Here is a 23,415-nt window from a genome sequence, read left to right as displayed (position 1 = left end):
ATACGCACATATATACCTGTATGTACACACACGTGTGTATATGTGCATGTGTGTGTAAAGGTAAAGGTTCCCCTCACACATAAGTGCTAATTGTTCCTGACTCTAGGAGGCGGTGCTCATCTCCATTTCAAAGCAGAAGAGCCAACACTGTCCAAAGACGTTTCCGTGGTCATGTGGCCGGCATGACTAAACTCCAAAGGCACACAGAACACTGTTACCTTCCCACCAAAGGTGGTTCCTATTTTTCTATTTGCATTTTTTACATGCTTTCAAACTGCTAGGTTGGCAGAAGCTGGGACAAGTAATGGGAGCTCACTCCATTACACAGTGCCAGGGATTCAAACCGCTGAACTGCCGACCTTTCTGATTGACAAGCTGAGTGCCTTAGCCACTGAGCCACCTTGTCGTGTGTGTGTGTGTGTGTGTGTGTGCGTGTGCGTGTGTGTGTTGCATTTGTGCTGATAAATAAATAAAGGGATGAGCCGAAAGACGGAAAAGGGAAGCAGTATGCTCCCTCCCATATTTGGGCATACCAGGGGTTGTGATACAATACATACACACACACACACACACACACACACACACATACACACACACACACATACATACATATATACATACATACACACTGTGTACACAACCCTTTCGTCAAAAAATGGGGAAGGGAGAGAGAGAAAGAGCTAGAATGCACATCAATTAGGCGACCTGGTTGAGCTTCTACAGCCCAAAGGACAGGAGGGGTCAGTCCCTCGTTTGCCAATTAGTTGCCCTTTGCAAAGAAGGTTGTGGGCAGAATGGCAGTTGTTATTGTCTCAGGGTTCTTGGCAGTCCCTATGGAGGGAGACTATCCTTCAAACATCTTGCTTGCCATTCCTGCAGGGTTTTAGATTTCGGGCTCAGAAAGGTACAAGGATTCAGCATCATAACAAAACTGGTTGGACAAACCTGGGTGCATTTGCATCCATGCACTTTCCCTATGCATGCATGCATTTGCATATGCACCCATTCAGTGGGTGCAGTTGCAAAACACATTGAAATATGTGTATCTGCATTCACTTGACATACAATTTTATTTTTGTGCTTAAGAGCCTTGTGTAGATTTCGCCTATTGGGCTAATTTATGATTCAATGTTTTGCACGAGCAAGGCTAATTCGCTTTAAGCATTCTGTGTAAATATGGTCAGTGTTTTTATTAAGTGGCTATTATTAATTCAGTATCTCGCAGGTAGGGACAACAGGTAAATAGAAGTCTTGCACACTGGCCTTCTTTTCGGTAGTGATTCTCTCTGTACGGGAGTGGGGGGAAGGAGGCACTGAATTCCCTCAAGATTTGAGCAAAGATGAAAAATGCTGCAGGCTCTTTTCTAAAAGAGCCGGATTTAATGAATGCACATCTTATCAACCCAAATTTCTATAATGCTCCTGGGGAGATCTCTGATGCTGCCTTCTAAATTAGAACATACGATATAGTTTACTACAACTTGATAGTTGCCAAATTAATCCTCATGATTAATTCCGCTTTTTGAAATCCAAAGGCCACTCAAAGTTTAACATTCTTTTATTTTTCAAGTTTAAACTAGGATAAAACTGGTTAAAAGTCACTGTCACTTAATGCAGACGGAAAAAGTTATGTGATGGAGGAAGACCTTGGTTCTTTTCCAGAACAGAAAAAGTGGGGACTGGCTGCAAATTCCAGGGAGAACATACCATCAGAGGTGGTATTCAGGTTCTGACAGGTTCTGGAGAACCGGTAGCGGAAATTTTGAGTAGTTCGGAGAACTGGCAAATAGGCTGGCCCCACCTCCCAGCTGATCTTCTTTTGTTGCCCTGAACATGAGAACGGAGCTGGAAAGGTTAGTGGGGTGGAGAGGGAATGGGGATTTTGCAGTATCCTTCCCCTGCCACGCCCATAAAGCCATGTCACACCGACAAAGCCACACCTACAGTACCGATAGTAAAAAAAATTGAATCCCACCACTGATACCTGCCCTTGGGAGCTGCACAAGAGAAAGGCCTCTTCTTCCTATCAGCGTGAAGGTGCCTTTAAGGAACCTCTACTGCTGATCATAATGTCTAAATAGGTTCATTCTAAAATAGCCAGTTCCATATGTACATAGACCACAAGCTGCTTAAGACCTTTGAAGGTAAACACCAATAATTTAAATAGCAACCTAAATGCAACTGGCAACAAATGCAGGACTGCCAACAATGCAAGTCTCCTTGTATCATGCATTAATCAATAGCCTGGTAGTTGCATTTTATACTAACTGAAACGTCTAGACCAGGGGTGTCAAACTCAAGGTCCGGGGGCTGGATCCAGCCTGCAAGGTGCTTGACTATAGAATGCAGTACTGCAGGCTAATTCTGCCAACTGCCAGCAATTCAATTTACTCGGTTAAGATTTACTCTGTCTTCCATCCATCAGAGGACAGTAAAATGAGGACCCAAATTGTTGGGTGGGGGGTGGGCAATAGGATGACACTGTAAACCGCTTAGAGAGGGCTGTAAAGCACTGTGAAGTGGTCTATAAGTGCTATTGCTATTGCTATACAGGTCGTCCTTAACTTACAATCACAATTGGGACCAGAATTTATGTTGTAAAGTCATGGTGGTGGCTAAGTGAGTTGCATCTTTTTATTATCTTTTTTTGCTATGGCTGTTAAGTGAAACACTGCAGTTGTTAAGTGAATCCAACTTTCTCCCATCTACTTCGCTGCTGGAAGCCAGCTGGGAAAGTCTCAAATGGAGTTCAGGTGACCCCAGGATGTTGCAACAGTTGTAAATACATGTCATTTACCAAACCCCCAAATTTTGATCATGTGACCATGGAGATGCTGTGATGGTCATGTGCACAGACCAATTGCAAATCACCTTTTTTCCGCTGAGGTTGTAAGTTGAGTGGTCACTAAATGAATGATGATAAGTGGAGGACTACTTCTGTCTGCATCTCTGTCTTGCTTGGATTTGAGCTGGCATAACAGAACTTAGGGGGTTGAAACCTAGCCCATATGGAGTACATCTGGTTAGGGAAAGATTGATCTAAGCCTAAGTCCGTCTACCATCTGCTAATTGAAGGTGCCAGATCCTTTTAATTGAAGCTATTCCGTGCAAAGGTATAGTTAATATAGTTACTAGATGCAAAACCTTCTGCTCCACTCCACGTCCTTTTGAAAAGGCCGTACCCCGCTCCTGTCCAATTCTCAGAACTGCTAACACAACTAACAAAGAAATGAGCAAAGCTTTAATAACCTTGATTAAAACAGAAGAAAATGCTCTCTGTGCAGGCAGCTCACCTTTCTAAGTCCCACAGCGCTGCACAAATAAAATGTGCGGCTGTTTCTGCTAAACCTGTGATGAACATTTTACCATAAAATGTGTAGGACATGGAAAGAGATAAAAATGTTTCTGATCAAAAATGAATAAAGTAACTATATTAAGTTTTGGGTGGCCCACTGACTAGGCTACATGCTTAAAAAATAAGATGCAGTGAATGAGGGGGAAAAAAACTATTGGTGGTGCAGTTGCCTGGTTTGTTTACGATTTCTCAGATGTCAAAGACACGTTTCATATGACGTCCCCGGATTTTTGAGCTCTGGATTTTAGACCTGAGGTCCAGACCTGTGATCCTCACTCTGCCTATGTCCTACTTTTCCAGCAGCCTGTCTGTAGTGTTATCTAAAAAGAATCACCTGCATGAGCAATGTTACTTTACGATTTGCCACTCACAGTAACCTAAGGCAGCATTTTTTCACAGAAGCTCCAACTGAACTCCAACTGAACAGGGGGGAGGGAGCCTAATTCTCCTGAATTTCATGGAAAACGTGGAAACCAACATTCAGATAAGGCCATTAAAATTTTCCCTAGGAGAAGAAGTGGTAGGAAGAGCCAGCCAGCAGGGTGAAAACAGCATTGGTCTGTTTATAATATCCATAAATACAATTATTACGGCATAGGCAAGGGAGGCAGTGAAAAACCTGCTGTGCTAGACAAGACCTTCTAAGCAGCTAAATAGGTTGAATATATACTGCATGTCACAAGCTAGAACAAGACACTTCTTTCTTTTAAAACAACAATAACAAAGGGAACAATTGACCAACATCACACCATCTAAGGCAGGGGTCCTCAAACTTTTTAAATGGGGCCAATTCATGATCCCTCAGACTGTTGGGGGGGTGGGGCAAACCGGCTGGGTAGGCGTGGTCATGTCACTGGGTGGGTGTGGCCAATTTAGCAGACCATTAAACAATATACACAAATTAAACTTTAATTTGTTATGCTCCTAGGGTGGAAAGCAGTGATGGGTTTGACTGTCTTGGGTGTGTGTGTGTCAGGGACTTCTGTGTGTGTTTGTGGGTGTGTCTCCCATCTTGCTCTCTCCCTCCCTCCCATCTCTAGAGGCCGGGGAGTCCTCTGCACTCCCATTTTTGGCCTCCTCGGCCTCCAGAAGGTGGGGTGAAGGTGGGGTAGCCTCATGGTCCCATGCGGGCCACATTAATGGCTTCGGTGGCCCATATCCGGCCCACAGGCCATAGTTTGAGGACTCCTGATCTAAGACAATTCAGCCAAATTCTAGGAAATTCCCCTCTAAATTAGCAAAATCAGAAGTATTTTCTAACATTGTAGAATTGCTAAGGAGTTATTTATTTTTCAGTTACTTATTTAGGAATGGCCTCTATAAAATCAGTTCCGATTCTCTGATCTAGCATAGAAAAAACATCAGTGTTCCATGGGCTGGATGTTATTGAGTATGGAAGTATTCTATTTACCATTATATTAAGTTTTGATTAAATGCCCTCTAACAGGGTTGACTCATAGCAATGGACAGAAAGACCTTCTCCAGGATAATGATCTGTCCCAGTCTGACCTTTCTGTTCTTCTAATTGTGCTTTCACCTTGCTAGTAGTTGTTCTTTTCTCCTTCCTTTTGCATTTCCCAGTAAAAATAGGCTTCTCGTGAAAGTTGTATCACTGCATAATAAGTGCAAACTGTAACAACTTGAACGTAATCATTTGTGCCTCAACTAAGAATTCTGGATTGATTTGCTCTGATCCATATTTTTCTTCAGCTGCCAATTGTGTTCTCAGGTGTCTTCTTTAACACCAAAATTCAAAAGCCCAAATAATATTTCTATTCTGCTACTTCAAAGTTCAACTTTCACATTTACAAAGAGTTGCAGGGAAAACATTTGCCTGTGTTATTTTTGTATTTTTAAATATAGACATAAAGCAGCACCTGCATATTAATTTCATTGCTGTCCTTTCAAGTGCTAATCTGCAGTGTGTTTCTTGACTGCTGTTCCTTAACTGTTGTCTAAAGGCAGAAGGTATCTACTCCTTTAATGCCTTAATTGCCAGTTGAAGGCATTTCTGTACTCATTGAAGCACATATTGACTTCTTTGGCTTTCTGAATTAGCTACTAATGTCTCTTGTTATTTGTCCTTTTCTAAAGATGGTTCGAATGTCTGGTCTTTACATTTTTTCATCTTTGATGTCTCTAGAAATGCTGCAATATTGCTTCTTGTCTTCTCTTACAGTGTTCTTAGATTCTTTATTAAATTCATTCCTAAGTCCTTTGTCTTTCCTAGACTTGGCTTCTTTTCTCTTCTTGGCAACTTCTACTGGCAATTCCACTGATTATCAAGTCTGCTTTCTTGTTTCTAGGTGTTTGACACTGTCGTTTCATATTGGCCCTTCTTTGATTTCAACCCACAGTTCTTCCTGTTCTCTGTCAGGACTTCAAAGTAATTCCTGATGTTCTCCTTGAAAATACTGGGCAGAGGCTCAATATCATACAGAGGAAAATGGCTGGTTTTCTTCTCTTTTAGCTTGACTTAGAACTCACACATGAGCAGTTTTTGATTCGTTCCTCAGCTAACCTCACCCCCATCCCATCTTTGCTATTATAACTGAACCTTTCAAAATCTTTGCACAATAATATAGTCAATTTCATTTTGCTGTGCTTTAACTGATAATGCCCATATAGAACATTGTACTTTTGGGTTGTTTGAAAAAACTGTTACCAATGAAGAAATGATTGGATTAGTAGAAATTGGTAATTCATTCTCCTGCTTCTTTTCCTGGGCTACTCAGCCCAACCATGTTTTCCTCCTTCGTATTTCCAATTTTGGCATTTCGCCATGTGCGAGAAGGTGGCAATATAAATTGTCTAAATAAATAAATTAAACCAGAGGCAGCCCATTTTACTCTCTTATTCTGTCAATTTCAGATTGAACTTGATCAGAAAGCTCATCAACTTCTGCATCAGTGATCAGAGCATAAACCTGGATAATTCCCACATTGAAGGGTTGCCTGAGCAGTCTAACTGATATCAAATCAACCTTTATTCAGCCGTAGACCAGCAGATGAAACACAAGAGTCACGATTAATTAAAATAAAAGGAAAAAATATGTTATTCAGTTGGACCTACATATTGTGTTTTCTATATCTTTCCGGACTATGAAAACAATTGTTGCTTCTTTAACTATCTTGTTCTGAACAATATATGCTACTATCTTCAGACTCAAAGTCTTCATTTCCAGTCCATTTCAAATAATAATAATAATAAATAATAATAAATTTGAATTTATTAGCCGCTCCCTTTCCAAGTAGGACTCGGGGCGGCGTACAATGGAGCATATAAAACATAAAAGATGTATAAAAACACATAGACATACATACATACAAAACACACATACACATACACGGACACGGACACGGAGGAGGTAACAAATTACATCATATAGACAGTTAAAAATCAGCATTAAAATACCCCAATTGTAAGAACCCAATATGCAATTAAAAAATTTAACGTTTAAAAGACAATTTTAAAAAAAATTGCTGATGTAATATCTAAGACAGGGCTGTCCAAACTTGGCAACTTTAAGACTTGTGGACTTCAACTCCCAGAATTCCCCAGCTGGCTGGGGAATTCTGGGAGTTGAAGTCCACAAGTCTTAAAGTTGCCAAGTTTGGACACCTCTAAGATATCAATGATGCTGAACTTCCCATGTTTATGTTTCTTGTGTTTCTTATATTCCACGTTTTCATTGTAGTGCTGGGTTTGCAACATTGGAACTAGATATCCTATCAACTTGAATCTAGCCAGATCATGGTTATCATTAGTATAGGTTGTCCTCGACTTACAACCATTCATGACTATTCAAAGTTACAGAGGCACTGAAAAATATGACCTACGACTATTTTTCACATTGACGACCATTGCAGCATCCCAGTGATCATGGGATCAAAATTCAGATGCTTGGTAACTGGCATGTATTTATGATGGTTGCAGTGTCCCAGGGTCACGTGATCACTGTTTGCAATCATCTGACAAGCAAAGTCGTTGGAGAAAACAGATTCACTCAGCAACCGTGTTACTAACTTAACCACTGCAGTGATTTGCTTAACAGTTGTGGCAGAAAAGGTCAAAAATTGGGCAAAACTCACTTAGCAATGGACGTTTTGGACTCAACTGTGGTCATAAGTTGAGGACTACCTGTGCTTGGAAAGATCCTCACCTCTTCCTCAGTAACATGTTCAGTGCCATCCCACCCAAGGGGTCATTATCTAACATTACATCATTAGCATATTGCCTATTGTTGTGGTTTCTGGAATTGTTTCCTAGTGCCTTCTCCCATACAGTATGAAATGGTATTTTGTCTCCAGCATCTTCCTCTCTTGAAATTTATGTCCCTGCTTTAGTTGGGCAGCTGGGATGACCTTGGGTGACTCTGCTGGGAGCTTACCGTCTTAGCATTCATACCCAAAATTCTTCGTTCATCCCTCCTAGGAGCAACCACTCTGCCTTGATAAAGCAGCATAGCAGGATTTGAGGGGGATTGCCTTAATTTTTCATAAATGAACTCTAAAATTCTGTACCTTTCAATGTTCTGATAAGGATATGTGACCTACCTTTTCCAAAAACATGAAGCAAACTACTTGTCCCGACAAAAAACCATTTTATTAATTTACTGTGAATTCTGCTCATTCACATCTAGCAAAGTCTTTCAAGGGAGGATTTACAGTCACAGACATTATCTGCTTGGAAAGCTGAAAGGCCGATATCTGCAAAACTTGGCAAGGAGTCTCGGAGAGTCGTGAACCAATTAAGCAAACTAATTGTCTCCTGCAAACTCCACTCCCCTTTTGCTCCTCTTTTATTTCCTCTGGGAGGGGCCATTCATCGTCCACCTGTGGCCTTACTCCAAAGTCAACCCTGTTCTTTAGCTGTTCCCTTCGTCTGTCAACTCTGCACATGCACACAGTAGGAAGACGCTCCAGCTGTTCATCTGCCTCACTGATGTCTGCCTCTGAAGGCAGCTGATAACTGGCATACAGCTCTGGCCCCCTCTCTGCCTCCGACACAGAGCCCTCATCAGAGCCTTCCCCAGACTCCAGGACTGGCCAATGTTCCTTCCCAATCTCCTTACTGTCCGAATCTGTTGTGGTCCAAAGCAGGCCACAATAGGATAAGTTGCACAAATAGATCCACCCATAGAGATATCCCATTGATGTTAATATGTGCAAAGATTTGTATTCATTTCCCAAAAGGAGTTTCAAGCTGTGGAAGTGCCCATGTAGCACTTTTGTTTGCAGCTCTTTAAAGCAGTTATGTCTTTTCTGGGAACATCTGGCAGTTGCCAAAGGGAATTCTGCAATTCCGCCCCCCAGAAAAGGTGAAGCAGCTTTAAAGAACTGTGTAGGCAGATGCTCCTACATTTTTGCTCCACTTTTTTGGAACCAAATCCGAGACACTGCACATGCCAAATAATGCATATACTGTATATACAGTCACGTGCATACACACCAGACTCTTGGCAATGTGTCAGAGACAATGATGGAATTATAACAAGAGAATAGTTCTACAAACAGCATCTCAGAATATTCAGTGAACATTTGGTGAATGTTTGATGACTTTATGAAGTTTTCTTATTTTAATTATATGGATTTGCAACACAACCCTAGACATGTTTTTTTAAGGAGTAAGCCCCTTTATTTTCGGTGAAGGCTTACTCCCTTAAGGCAGCCAAGCTTGAAAGGCACAAGGCCAAATCTGTGGAATATATTACTCCCCAAAGCTAAAGGATTATTTTCTCACTATATCTTCTTCCACATTTCCACGTATGAATGTTATTTTAAAATGTATTCATATCTATTTCCCTCACTGACCAGCATTGCTTGATTGGTAATAGTTGAGTGATAATGGGGATCTTGAGGCATGGGGGAATCCATGATTTTATGGCCTGATGCAAAAATAGTAAAACTCAAAAAGTCTACAATTTGCAAAAAAAAAACCAACAACCCTAAAGCCACCACTAATAATACTCTATAAACAACCAGGCCCAGAGCACCGGTTGCCAAAGAAAATACACTAGGACCAGTTTCTATGGATAACTTTCTGTCAATAAAGAGAAGAGAAAGCAGTGGAGCCAAAAATAGCCAATTACACTCGTTCCAATGATTTTTAAATGAATTATTATTATTATTATTCCACTTGACTTCATTCAGGCTGTAGCTGTGAAAATGGCCACTGATTGCATAGTAGATATGGATCCATTGACCATTAGCAGGTACAATCCTAAACTACTGGTTGGGTTTGCATTAGGTCATATTATGGTTTAGCGCCAATGTATCACAACATGTGAACCCATTCATAATGGTTTAGTCTTTTGAGAGATCCAAGCCATTGTGGTTTCTTAAGGGACCGTAGTGAAAATCTTAGTTCTGTGATTGTTGAATACCATCCAGGGGTGGGTTCCTGTACTGGTTGGTACCGGTTCGCTTCGCGCACGCAAATTGTCACTTCACACACACACGCGTGCCATGCTTGCATATGCAGAGTTGACTGTTAATTGTTTCACGCATGTGCAGAAACATGCTGACTATGGCAGAAGAGAACGGGGAACTGGTTTGGGGGTGTGGCCAGTCTGGGTAGCTGCCGGTTCTGCAACCCAGCTCAAATCACCACTACCAGTTTGGCCAAACCGGGCCGAACCAGGAGCAACCCACCTCTGATACCATCACTAATATATCAGTTATAACTGCAGATTAACTCTCACTAAAGTTGCAAGGACAGACAAAGAGAATGATTTTAAATAGCTTTTTTTTTCCTCCTGCAACAGAGATCATGCAAAATGTTAACTGCTCTGAGGAATCCATTTAAATGTGGGGCTTGAATCGCCATTTATGGGGCAGAATAATTTGTTCCAGGAAAGCATCCTTCCTTCAACACACAAACCAACATTCAGGCATGCCTTAACTCCCACTTCAGCTTTCTTCATTCCTGGCAGTCAAAGACATAAGTCTGGTTTAAAAATTTAGGCTGGAACGCTTCATCTGGAGTAAAAACAAGAATTTGATAAGAGTCCTGCTCTGCCTCCTTGCTAACCTCTCCTTCTCATGATGGAGTATATTAATTGAAGCAAAGAAAAAAAATGGACTGAAACTCAATCAGGCAAAAGCAAGCAAGAACTTTGTTTGCAAAATTGTAATTTAAGTCAGGGACAAGTTATAATCCCCTTAGAGCAGTAATCGTCTTTGGAAACCTTGCTTAAGCTAGAGACTTTGGCTTAGACAATTCTGATCCACCATCTAACAGAACCGCATGTGGCTCAGGCTACCTTTTATTACACAGATTAGCAAATAGTAGGAAAATATCTATCAAAGCAAAATAAGGGAAAGGAGACTGTGTGAAAAATTATATTGAAAATAGATACAAGCTATGCTGGAGTAGGAAACAACATGTGGATGAGCAGTATGTAGTCATAGGATTCAATAGGAAGTTAATGCCGTCCTTTGCTGGAGGGGGAGGCACAGGTGAACATGTATTTTTCAAACCAAGCACTTTGGAGAATGGCTGTCAAATTTTTCATTGAACTGTATCTGTTTCTAAAATGTGTTAATTAGATTCTCATTCCTTTTTTAAAAAAAACTTTCAGATACAGAAGGATAACTGTTCCCATTCTGAATGAAGTACAGTGAGGGTGATAAGTCAGTAACCATAAACTTGCAATTAAATTTTTCAAAATTCAAGTTTTCACTGGGAAAAAAAATGGTATATTTCTTCAGCATCTCACTTTAGAGTTCTTTCCATTGTTTTTGATATACATAGTTGCCTACAGAATTCTGGGAACAGAATTCCCCACATCTAGAGGACAATTAATTTGCAGAAAGCTCTTCTAGCACAGGAAATCACAAAAACCATTACACAAGCTCTTAAAGGGATAACAGCCAAAGACACTGCTGACTGATTCCCACCACTGCATCAACTGGTCAGCTCTTAAATTATCAGATTGCCCTCTAGATGTGAGGAATTCTGTTCCCAGAATTCTGTAGGCAACTTGGTTAACACTGAGAATTCTTGCCCTCACATCTAGAGGGCAAACTTGACAGATTGCCCTCTAGATGTGAGGAATTCTGTTCCCAGAATTCTGTAGGCAACTTGGTTAACACTGAGAATTCTGGGAGCTGACCCAATATCTGAAGAGAACCTAGATTATAGAAGGCAGATCTAGGAAGTGGAGAAAATGACTCATCTCTAGCATTTCCCATTTCTCATCGGTAATCTTTTTGGGAGGTGTGATGAAAAATCCAGTTGTGAACCATCTATGCGGGTGAGAGAAGCAACAAGCAGCTGTGACTCCTTGACATGCAGTAAGGCACCAACGCATCCTACTAGTTCTGATTTTATTTGTAATTCATTGCTTTTCAAATATAAAACTGAATTTTGATGAAGGCAGTGTTTGTGAATTCTGTGAGCAAAATTCATTGGGAAAGGTTATGATATGAATTTTAAAGCAATGTTAATAAAACTTAACAATTATTGATAAGAAAAAAAAAGTGGACATTGTAATACATTGGAGACTGCAGAAGGGAACAGCAAGGACTGAAGAAAATTTAAAAACACAAAAAGCTGTAAACAGAAGTAGAATGACTCTGCCAAAAGACAATGAAGATAGTGCCAATAGGAATAATAATAGGGGCCTGGGATGCATCTTTAGTATCACTTCAGCATCACTGACATTGACAAAATCACAATAAGTCAATTGTAAAAGGCAGAATCAGAATAGAGCTGGAAGGGACCTTGGAGGTCTTCTAATCCAGCCTCATGCTCAAGCAAGAGATCCTATACCATTTCAGATAAATGACTGTCCAGTCTCTTCTTAAAAACCTCCATTGATGAAGCACCCACAACATCTGAAGGCAGCTTGCAATTGACTTTACGTAGAACAGCTTACAGCCTGCATTGGGACATTTAGCACCATTGAACAACAACTGACTATCCCAAGTCCTTGGGAAGGCCTCAATAAGTGGACAAAAATGCCAGAGATTATCTAAACATCGGCTGACTGTGACCACCCATAATTTATAGAATAGAATAGAATAACAGAGTTGAAAGGGACCTTGGAGGTCTCCTAGTCCAACCCCCTGCTCAGGCAGGAAACCCTATACCACTTCAGACAAATGGTTATCCAACATCTTAAAAACTTCCAGTTTTGGAGCATTCACAACTTCTGGAGGAAAGTTGTTCCACTGATTAATTATTCTAACTGTCAGGAAATTTCTATGCTTCTCTCTTTGATTTTAAAATTGTAATATAATGAAATGATTTAAATACAAAAAAACGCCATCAAGGCAGAGTAGTAAAGCTGCCACCATTATCGCAGAACAGCCTAGCTCACCTGCCTGCTTCCTTCCCTACCCCCATCTTCCCAGTATTATTCCTTCTTGAGCCACGGTGGCACAGTGGTTACTGTTCAGTACTGCAGGCTACTTCTGCTGACTGCAATTTGGCAGTTCAAATCTCACCAGGCTCAAGGTTGACTCAGCCTTCCACCCTTCCGAGGTGGGTAGAATGAGGAGCCAAATTGTGGGGGGCAATAAGCTGACTCTATAAATCGCTTAGAGAGGGCTGTAAAGCACTGGAAAGTGATATATAAGTCTAAGTGCTATTGCTATTTCCTTCTCCTTCCGCCCTTCATCCATTTCCTGTATCTCAGTGTACATATTCTGTCTGTCCACCCTTCAATCTTCCCAAGACCTTCCTGTTCATCATTTTCTTAGCTGCTGCCACTGTTTTTAGTTTTCCCACTCTTAAACCACTCCTGGAACAACTGTATTTCAATCTTATATTCATCCCATTCTGGGTATAGATCAACGCACCTGAACCTCACGTTTCAGTGAGTTCGTTGAAGCAATTATATATAAAACCAGGAATTATATAATTATATAAACTAGGAACGGCATGGATAAAAGGAACAGAAGATGATGGTTATTTTTTCATACTACGAGAGTAAGGAACTCATTAGGAATATACGCAGGAAAAGACAGCGTAGATTACAGAACTCACGAAATCCTAAGGCAGATTGATGAAGCCCAGCTCCGTCACGGTTATTTATTAAAGCAGCCAGCAGATGAGCCTAGTATTACAAAATCTAAGAGCTGGGCTGGGTGCGATCAGCAGCTGGCCCGCTCCTGAAATGGACACCCATCACTGTCCTCTTTGTTTACAGCAGCTGTGGCAAAACATCTCACATCGGTTTACAGCAGGGATAGGCAATCTTGTGTTAAATGGCCTGCATATGTGTGTGTGGAGGTGGGGCGGGGTGAGGGCCGGAGAAGCAGAGCAATATTGCACAGACCACAATTTTTCATTTCTTCCTGGACCGTTGGCGAGGGAGGGAGATTCTCTGCTTTTAAAACAGTGGTGCTCTATCTTAGGGCTTGTGAGTTCAGTTCATCAAAATGTGAGACTATGTTGCTAGTTTTCTGAGGTTGCTAACCCCTGCCAGTGAAGTTTAAAAGCATAGTCTCATGAGGACTCCAGAGCCACAGAAAAACAATTGCTAGTTTCATCTCGGCTTGGGACAGCAGATTCCCTCTTCTTTGCTATCATCTGCTCAATTTCTACAGTTAAAAAATGCAACTTGGAGGACACACAAGAGCTCTTTAAAATTAAACTTAGTGCAGAGGTAAGGGATTTTCTTCCTTTTTTGTAAACCCAAAACATTATTTTGGGAATAATGGGCTGGATCAGGAATTCTGGGAGTTGAAGTCCACAGGTCATAAAAGGGGGGGCATTATTCCCCACCTCTACTATAAACCTTGCAATTGGCAACTGGCAGGAGATTAAGAAGAGACAAAAACAACAACTCCTTCAGGGTGGACACATCACTAATTTATGGAATTTACTGTCACGGGGGCGGATGGATGGCCACCCCACATACAATGGCTGGAGGACGTCGGCAACATGGAAATTCAGATCTAGGTAGGAGGTTTGTCAGATGGAAAGGCTGGGAGTCTGAAAGCTTAGATGGTGTGATCCAGTGAGACTAGGGAGGGAACAGGGATGATTGATTAGTTATTCCCTCCAACAGCAGTTGGCTGATCTACAAAGCAATCTTTCACATATTTTCTTCTCCTCTCACTCTCGCTATCCAGAGTGGCTTTCTGACAGGCTGAATATATAGTGCTATACTATATAAAGAAGGAATGGCATCATCCCCTCAGGGAAAAGGGAGATGACACACATTTGAATACAATTTGCATAAGCAACCATTGCCATATGATATGAAGATAGATCAAATTTAATCTAAACTAATCTATACCACACAGACCCTGTCACAATTTTCCTCAGAGGAAAAATTATGTAAACAAGTAAGCAGCTCAGTCTGTTGACCAGGTACTCAGTACTCAAGAATGAATGTCTTCTTTTCACACACTGTGGTCTTTGCCGTAGCTTTTGACTGGACAGCCTTTCCAAGGAAAAGATTGTTCTCCCAAAAGTAGGACGTTTGGCCACTTGAGATGTACCAGCCAAGTGTAACAGGGTGGTAACTGCTTTATGACTAACCAGGTTGCCCTTGTGCTACCTAGGACAAGAGAGCAATCTAAAATAGAAATGAAAATGGCATAAAGCAAAAGTATCTAGCCGTGCTTTTTTGTCGTCGTTCTTAAATTGGGGCTCAGATGTTCAAATTCCACATTGCCATCCTTTCTCTCCCCTTCCCACTCTAGGATAATAATCCTGACCTAATTTCTGCAGACAGGTAATGAGGATAAAGCAGTTTGATAATTCCAAAAAGGACTATATAAATGTTATTTTAAATCTTGCCGGCTATCGGAAAGGAATGAATGTTTTGTGATGGTTGGCTATACTGTGGCATGCATACATATGTGCGCAAACATGTCTCATTAAACATCTGGTTACTATATTACTGTACATTACTTTAATAACAAATCAAATTATTTCTGTGTGTATATCCCTCACTTCTTTCATACAATTAGAGTGACCATCTCTCCTCCACCCAAAACAATCCATTGTCCATTACAAAAATGAGCTCTAAGGCACTGTTTCATAGCTAAGTTGGGAACAAGAAACAACCTTCTTCAAAGAACTCGTAAAAGCAATTCCTACTTCCATGATAGTAGCTGTAATGGAAAACTACCTGCACAAAACCAAAGACAAGAGGCAGGGAACATCTGCCCTCTTATCTATCTTCAGAGACTAAACAAAGCATTGTTGAGACGCAGAGGCTACATTCATTTAGCCTGAACTAATTTAGCATTCAGAGGAAAGTATTCAGCATTTCATATTATCCAAAAGTAGCTTCCACGGCTGATTTGCTTTCCCACGGTGCATCTAGTTCAGTTCTCCCATTTGCATTTAGGGATCGGCTACAGCATTTTCTTTTTTTCAACCAAGACCTAAGTTGCTCATGCTTTGCTTGTGAGCTAGCTAGGAGAGATTTATGAGTGAGCCTAACTATCTTTGGTAAAGTTCTGGTGCATGCAGCTTAAGGCATCAATTATAAAGATGTGGGTGGCCGGATGAGCTGTCCTGATGGATGGAATGATGGAATTGGTTTAAAAATTAGGATTTTTGTCTATTGGCCAGCTCCATGTCGCATAGAGATCAAAAAGCTATTTGCCTAATGAAAACACCTGCGAGCATGAAGGTCAGCCATTAACAAAGATAAGTAAGTGGCAGATAGAGAAGGTTGTTCGTTTTGTGGACTCCAGGTGCGAAGTGAATTGAGGAAAAGTTGAGTCCATGGAGGAAGGAGGAATCTTCAACTAAGGGCACAGCAGGGACAAATAGGATGGCTAATTGAAAAGAGCAAAAGCTGGCTTTGAAAAGGACACATGAGAAACTAGCAAGGAAAAGCTTGACCAAAATGCAAGAATTAGCTGAACTATTTTTATCCAGAGCTGAAAGAATTTCTCCTTCCTTATTTGAACCTTAAGTAAAGGATACTTGGCTCTTTCTGTCTTCACTGAATTTTTTGGCTTCTGAACCACTTTCTAGACCAGGGGTGTCAAAATGGCGACCCGCAGGCCAGATATGTCACAGGCAGGCCACGCCCACCCTGGCTACGCAAAGGCAAAACACATTGTGATACATCACGATATGTCACGTGACGCAATCAAGTTTGACACCCGTGTTCTAGACATTTGAAGGTATCCAATATCACATCTGTCCCTATTCATTGCATGAATTTTTGTTGCTGTTATGGCTGCATAGTCAACCAGATGTTTAGACTATATTTAGCATTTTTATCCACCTTCCCAAGGATCTGTGCTGCACAGAAATTGTTTGATGGATCTAAAGGTATTCTCACAGGATGTAACCTGTTCTAAAGAAATCTGCCTTTCTGCAATTGACTGCAGTGGCCATCCCAGTCACATAAAGTTGTGTTATACAGTGTCCGGTACCTACCCCAAGTTTTTGTCCCTTCTCCCCATCCCCCAGGGTAGAGAGATTGCTTCCTGAGCTGCTTCTCTCCTCAGCCAAATGCAAGTAAAGAAAGCTCAGTTCTGTAACCTTAATTAGTTGATTAGAGTCCTTTGGGCTGGCTAATGCTGCCGGAAACTGACCAGACCTTATTCAGTTTCACACTGAAGGCTTTTGCTGTCATACATTTGCACAGATTGGTCAGAAAGTGATTTTTAAAGTTACTATTTATTATTGTATTTGTGAAACTGTATCTGTAGCTATCCGTAAGAATTTTCAAAAGAAAAAAAGCACTATTTGGATATCTTTTTTTATTTGATTGATACAAAGCTTATCCAGAACTGTAAGCACGGAATATCTGCCTAGAGGAAAAGGGAGGAGCACTTTTAGGTTTCCAAGTTGTACTAGGCAGCACTGAAGCAGCCATCACAGATGTTAGCAGGTGTGTCAAAAACATGACTATTCACATCATGGTATTAGCAGAGTACAGGGCCAACACTGCCAATCCGGGTCGGGTTGAGAAATTAAGAGAAAAAGTGATGTTGCAGTTCTTTTCCTTGATGGGAAAAAGGAATGAGTCTCTTGAGCCAAACCAGAGGCTCCTGTTCCTATTTCCTCCAGGGTGCCCTAGGAATCCATGGGTTATTGGGGGACCCACCCAGCTCTGCTGTATTGACACTTGGGGATGATATTTTAGGAAAATGGAGCTCATTCCAATTTGTAGACCCAGCAGGGTGTCCAATATTGCAGGGCAGCTAAAGCTATCGGCATTCTGCTCCATAACTTCCAGTCAGACTATTTTGATTCTTTTGTTTCTAGGCTATTTTCTCTTTGGCCTCTGATTGCCTTCCCTTGGCCCAAGAAAACTTAGAGGCCAGTCTGCATTTCACGTGGCTTCTGCAATTTGCCACAGGCTTCAAAGGGTCTTTCATCAAGAGACCAAGTATAGATTGAGCCAAAAAAAAGGGGGGGGGGTATTTTAATGACTTTCACAGCTAAGGAGGTGTATGATATTAAATGCTACTGATGAGTGTGAAATTCAGCAGGTTCTGGAGAACCGGTAGCAAAATTTTGAGTAGTTCGGAGAACAGGGCACCTTTGGCTGGCCCTAGAGTGGGGTGGGAATGGAGATTTTGCAATATCCTTCCCCCAGGACTGGGGAGGGAATGGGGATTTTGCAGTGTCCTTCCCCTGCCACCAAGCCATGCCCACAAAACCGGTAGTAAAAAAAATTGAATTTCATCACTGGTGCTACTGCTTTGGTAGTGGTTTTTTTTTTGTTGTTGTTACTGAATAGCAAAGATGATAAGTCATAAAACAGGATATTTATGTTAGAATAGAATAGAATTCTTTATTCGCCAATTGTGATTGGACACCCAAGGAATTTGTCTTTGGTGCATAATCTCTCAGTGTACATAAAAGATATAAGTGATAAATCATGATCATCGTCACCGTAAATACATTGAAATTTCTTTTTTTTTTAAAAAAAATCAGTGTCAGGGTTCCAAATAGCATCCAAAAGTAAATCAGAGTCCAAAGCAAAGTATTGCCCAAAGTTCCAATTTATTAAGAGAGCTATGTTGGAAAAACCTGAATCTGAAAGTTTCCCGGTTTTCCACACCCAGTTGAACATTCAAGATCTTTCCCCACACCCACATGGGCCAATCTTCCACTGCTATGCTAGCAGTTCCACCCACCCACTTCCTGTCAGACACAGAGGTGCAGAGATAAAGGATGACCTTGGCTTTCTAGAAGGAATTTTGTTATGGCTACATAGCATCTAACTCCGTGCAACCCCCCCTCCCATTTTCCCACAATAGAAAATGCATAGTAGAATAATATAAAGTGTGGCAGGCCAAAGATCCAAGAGGAAAATGGCTGCAGGCCTGACAATCAGCTTACCTGTGCCACAGAGTGGATGAAAATGACCAAATGGCTTCTAAGTCAGATTACTGCTAGGATAATGTTTATCCAACCAAATTTTAAACAAGATATGACAAATTGTCTACTTGAATTGTTGTTCATAAGGGGGAAATGATATATTAGAAAGCTATAGGGGAGGGAGAGAGAAATAGCAATAGCAATTAGGCTTATATACCGTTTGGGTCCTCGTTTTACCCACCTCGGAAGGATGGAAGGCTGAGTCAACCTTGAGCCTGGAGAGATTTGACATGCCAAATTGCAGGCAGCTGGCAGGCAACAGAAGTATCCTGCAGTACTGCACACTGTGCCACCACTGCTCTAAACCTTTGGGTTTTCTATGAATATCCTTGGTTTAGGAAGAGGTGTCTCTTAACTCTAGAAGAGTTATCAGAATCATTATTCTCTCCTTCCCCCATTTCTTGGGAGAAGGTAAACATAAAACAATATTAGCCCCTGTCCTGTGCCATTAACATACATTTTGTTAAACCAATGATGGGGAGCAGAATGTCATAGCGATGTGGTTTCCTTAGTTTGAAGGGATATGGCATTCTTTTGAGCACCCACTGTTCCAAAGCTGCTACCAACAGGGCACAGAGTTAGTTGCCAGGCAATTTGACATTCAGTTTCTGAGCTAATACATCATAGGTGGCACATTTTCTACGCACAAATCATGATGATCAGAGGCATTCTTGTTTCCAAGCAAAAATGAAGATCATCCTTAGGGAAAAAAAACCATATCCTCTCTTTTAGAACATTCATGATTTTTTTTAAACAAGGTACCCAAAAATCTTAAACATCAATTTCGGAGCCCTGGAGAATGCTAAGGGGAGGTCAGGGATTGCATTACTCTATTTACTTCTCCGAATGCAACAACTTTCGTGAAACTGCAAAGCTGTAACATCAACAAGCGAGCTGTTACCATCAGGTCACTGGGGTAATCAGATAGATGGATGAGAGATCAAGTTGCCCTGCTGAATTATTTAGTGAACATCCTTTATGGAGACAGATGGAGCCAGTCAAGACAGCATCGCGCAGAAAAGATGCAGTCCCTGCCCATGGGAGCTGCTGCGGGCAAAAAGCTGACTGCATGGTTTCTAGAAGTTCCTTAAACAGCAGCTTAAGGGACAGCTCATGTCCTGATGACTTGACACTTGCTTGGTGGTGGATTCTCTTTAGATTAGGCAAAAAACACAGGGCTACTCAAACATTCCCATGCACCAAGTAACAAGGGAAAACAAAACAAAAAACAAAACAAAAATGGGGGGGGGAGCATTAAATCCAAATTTAATTGGTGATCCATTCCCAGCTTTCCGCAAACAGAGAATATGGCTACATTTTCAGCAGGGATTTCCCCCCCCCCCTCACAATTTATTATTGTTTTCAAGAAGAAATTAGAGGACTATGCTAAAGTAGCTGCCCAGAAAGTTACTTGGCTAAGGTGGGTGGTCATATAAATTCTCTAAACAAACAAACAAACACATTTGGACAAATTCATGGGGGCAACGGCGAGTAACAACTCCTGAAATTTCCCAGTTGTTGGGGAATACAGATGGGAAAGTATTTTGCACTCTCGTTCTGTTGGTGAATTTCCCAGAGATATCTAGTTGATCATTCTGAGAAGAATGCTAAGTTTTTGGTTTTTAGCCCAGTCCAGTGAAGGTTTTTTTTAATATTCCTTTCTCTGAAACTTAAGAGAAACGAAGGAAAATCTAAGTCTGCAAATGTAATACCACATACCCCAAAATAATATTTTTAAAATTCCTTTTCTTCCCAATAAAAGGAATCTTTGTATTTCCCTAATACAAGAGTCTCCCCGCCCCCATCTCTGCTATCTAACACAAAAACCCCTAAAACTTCATATTTCCATTTCATTTCCTAAGCCAAATACTCTGGAGGTATTTACTAGTGTTTTAAAAAACTAAAAAAAGGGATCTTCAGCAAGCATTTGAAACAGATTTTCAGCTGAATAAAATTTGTAAACAATACATACTGATTTGGTAAGTATGAATAAAGTGAGTGACGCAGAATTTGAAATATTTAAGGAAGCAAAAAGTTTTGTAAACTATGTACCTCCTCCAATACAGAGAAAGTCCAGGAGGACCAGGACTCTTATTTTTAAGTGTTTTATTTTTATTCTTTTGTATATAGTTACAGGTATACATTCACATAGTTATTGTTCTTATTTATCTTTATCACTTTTACATATTTGTTTTTCCATATAAAAGGTTACAATATACATTCTGGGTTGCTTTGCTTGCCATCCCCTACACCTATTTTGTATTATCACCACCCTATTTTTTTCTTTTCTTTTCGCCTTCCCTCCCTTTTCTACTTCCTTCCTTCCTCCCTTCCTTTCCCTTTCCTTCTTCCCTTTCCTCTCCCCCACTCCTCTCTTCCTCTTCCACTTCCTACCCTCTCTTCTTCACTTTCTATCCCCTCCCTCCTTCCTCTCCTTTCCTCTTTCTTTCTTCTGTCCCCTTTCCTCTCTTTCCTCTTCTACTCTCTTCCTTTCCTTTTCTGTTGTTGTGGTTATCTCTTCTCAACTCTGAACTGGTGTATTTTCAGGATGGTATTCCCGCACACCAGTGGTGGGTTCCAGCCGGTACGGCCCAGTTCGGCCATACCAGTAGTAGTTGGGAGCAGCGGCCACCGTACAGGTACGGTGACCCATTTGGCCCACCCGCCCACCTGTGTTCCATACCTGTTTTTGAAGCAACCGGGCCAATTGCGCACCTGCGCATAATGTGCAGCACCTGCGCAACCTCCAAAGAGCAGGGGTGGTGGAGTGTGCATGTTTGCACAGCGCATGTCCGGCATGTGCACGAACAGACCACGAGCAGCATACTGGTAGCAACTCACCACTGCTGCAAACCCTGTTATAATTTTATGTTTGTTTGTTTTTAAAAAAGTTTTTTATTTATTTTTATTCTCTTGTATATAGTTACAGGGGAGGACCAGGACCCTTGAGGAAGACCTTCAAGGATGGATCGGTGGATGGTAAACAAAGATGTCATTTAAATATCCTAGGCACTTGAATTGGGCCCAGAAACGAATTAAGAGCCAATAAGCTGGATGCAAAAAAATGTCTGTTGTGGCAATGGGCCCAGAATCCATGCTTCTTGAACAGGATGTGGCATCAGACAAGCTGCCAAGGCCACACAGTCACCAACACTCGCCACTGTACAAATGGCCTTTCGGAGACAGGATGTATTCTGTACCATTGCTGCATCTGGGATCAATTCTCCAGGCTGGCACAAGGCCCCATGTAGCAGCTTGCTTGATGAAACTGATGCTCATTAACAAGTGCTCAGGAACCCAAAATGCTTTTTTTTTTCCATTAAAAAAAATCAAAACTAAACCAAAACCCAACGCCGGAGCCGAAAGAAAATTTGATACATAATGCAAGAGAAGGAAAAAGAGGACTGGAAACAAAGAGGACTCTCTAATTGATTAGCTCGCATGCTTTGAAATAATGGGGGATGAATATTTTTTTTAACTAGGTCAGATATTACAATGCTCTTTTCTTCTTCTTTTTCTTCTTTTTGCATTCTGCCTAGCTAGATTCAAAGCAGCCTGATGCCCCCCTGCTACTTCTACTTTTTTTAAAAAAAAAACAGATCCTTTTCTCATTAACTCGAGGGAAAAAAAAAGGAGAAGGATGAAGTTTAAAGCACAAATTCATATGTCTTCCTTTGAGAATCCTTTGAATCAAAACTTTTGACATTCCTGGGCTGGTTAATGCCTGACCTTGAGGAAAGACGCCTTTATTTTTCATTTCTCCGTGAGTGCTGTCTTTGATTTAATAGTCGACTCAGGTACGGTTCTTCTTGCTGAAAACTCTGCCTGTGGTCACAGATTCTTAAAATGCAATTGCAGCTGTAGACTTGAAAGATTATAGTTTCACAAGGAATACTGGGGTGGGAGCTACAGATGACTCCAAGACCTTTTTTCAAAGCCAGGAGATGTTTGACTCTAGCAGTTCTTGATTTCCATCCCATCTTTCTTCCATTACGAAATCCAAGACCCCTTCTATGGAATTCCTATACTTTCCCATCCAGGCAGTGACCAAGCTAAGCCTGTTTATTCTCAGGAAGTCAGCTCAATCTTTCTAATGTACATTTATGACATCCAATTGAACAGAGAATGCCTTGCCCTTGGTTGAGATAGGAAACCCTTTTGATGCCTGGCTAGAAATTTGACAGGGGAGAGGACATTGGTTGAGTGTCCTCTGTCAATAACTAAAAACCAAAGCTGAACTGAAGCAAACCAGTTAAGGCTAGAACCCAGTGGTGTAATTCAATTTTTTTTTACTACTGGTTCTGTGGGCATGGCTTGGTGGGCATGGTATGGCTTTGTGGCGTGGCTTTGTGGGCATGACAAGGGAAGGATACTTTGTTTCTCCATTCCCACCCCACTCTGGGGCCAGCCAAAGGTGGCATTTGCCGGTTCTCCAAACTACTCAAAATTTCCGCTACCGGTTCTCCGAACAACTAAAAATTTCTACTAACAGTTCTCCAGAATCTGACATAACTTGCTGGATTTTATCCCTGCTAGAACCAATATTGTCTTTATTTCTGATGTATTCTTTTTCTTTTTACTCTTTACAATATTTTCATTTTTTCCCCTTTCTCCCATGAAAGAGACAGGTAACTTCTGCCAGAGGTCTAAACTAATAGCTCACACAGAGTTTTTGAAATCAGATATTAAGAGACCTGTGTTAAGCCAAGGGACGTATGTGACCCCATAAGCACAATTGCTGA

General features: G+C 41.1%; 1 protein-coding gene across 2 annotated transcripts in view; it reads right to left on the bottom strand.

Moving 5' to 3' along the window:
- Positions 1–23,415, bottom strand: part of PRICKLE2 (prickle planar cell polarity protein 2) — a 368,745-nt gene that overhangs the window by 172,136 nt on the left and 173,194 nt on the right. The gene's annotated exons all lie outside the window — the stretch shown is intronic.

This window comes from Natrix helvetica, assembly GCF_964273705.1.
Source record: "Natrix helvetica genome assembly, chromosome: 1".
NCBI lineage: Eukaryota > Metazoa > Chordata > Lepidosauria > Squamata > Natricidae > Natrix > Natrix helvetica.
The sequence above is the reverse complement of the archived record's forward strand: the minus strand, read 5'-3'. Positions and strand labels throughout refer to the sequence as shown.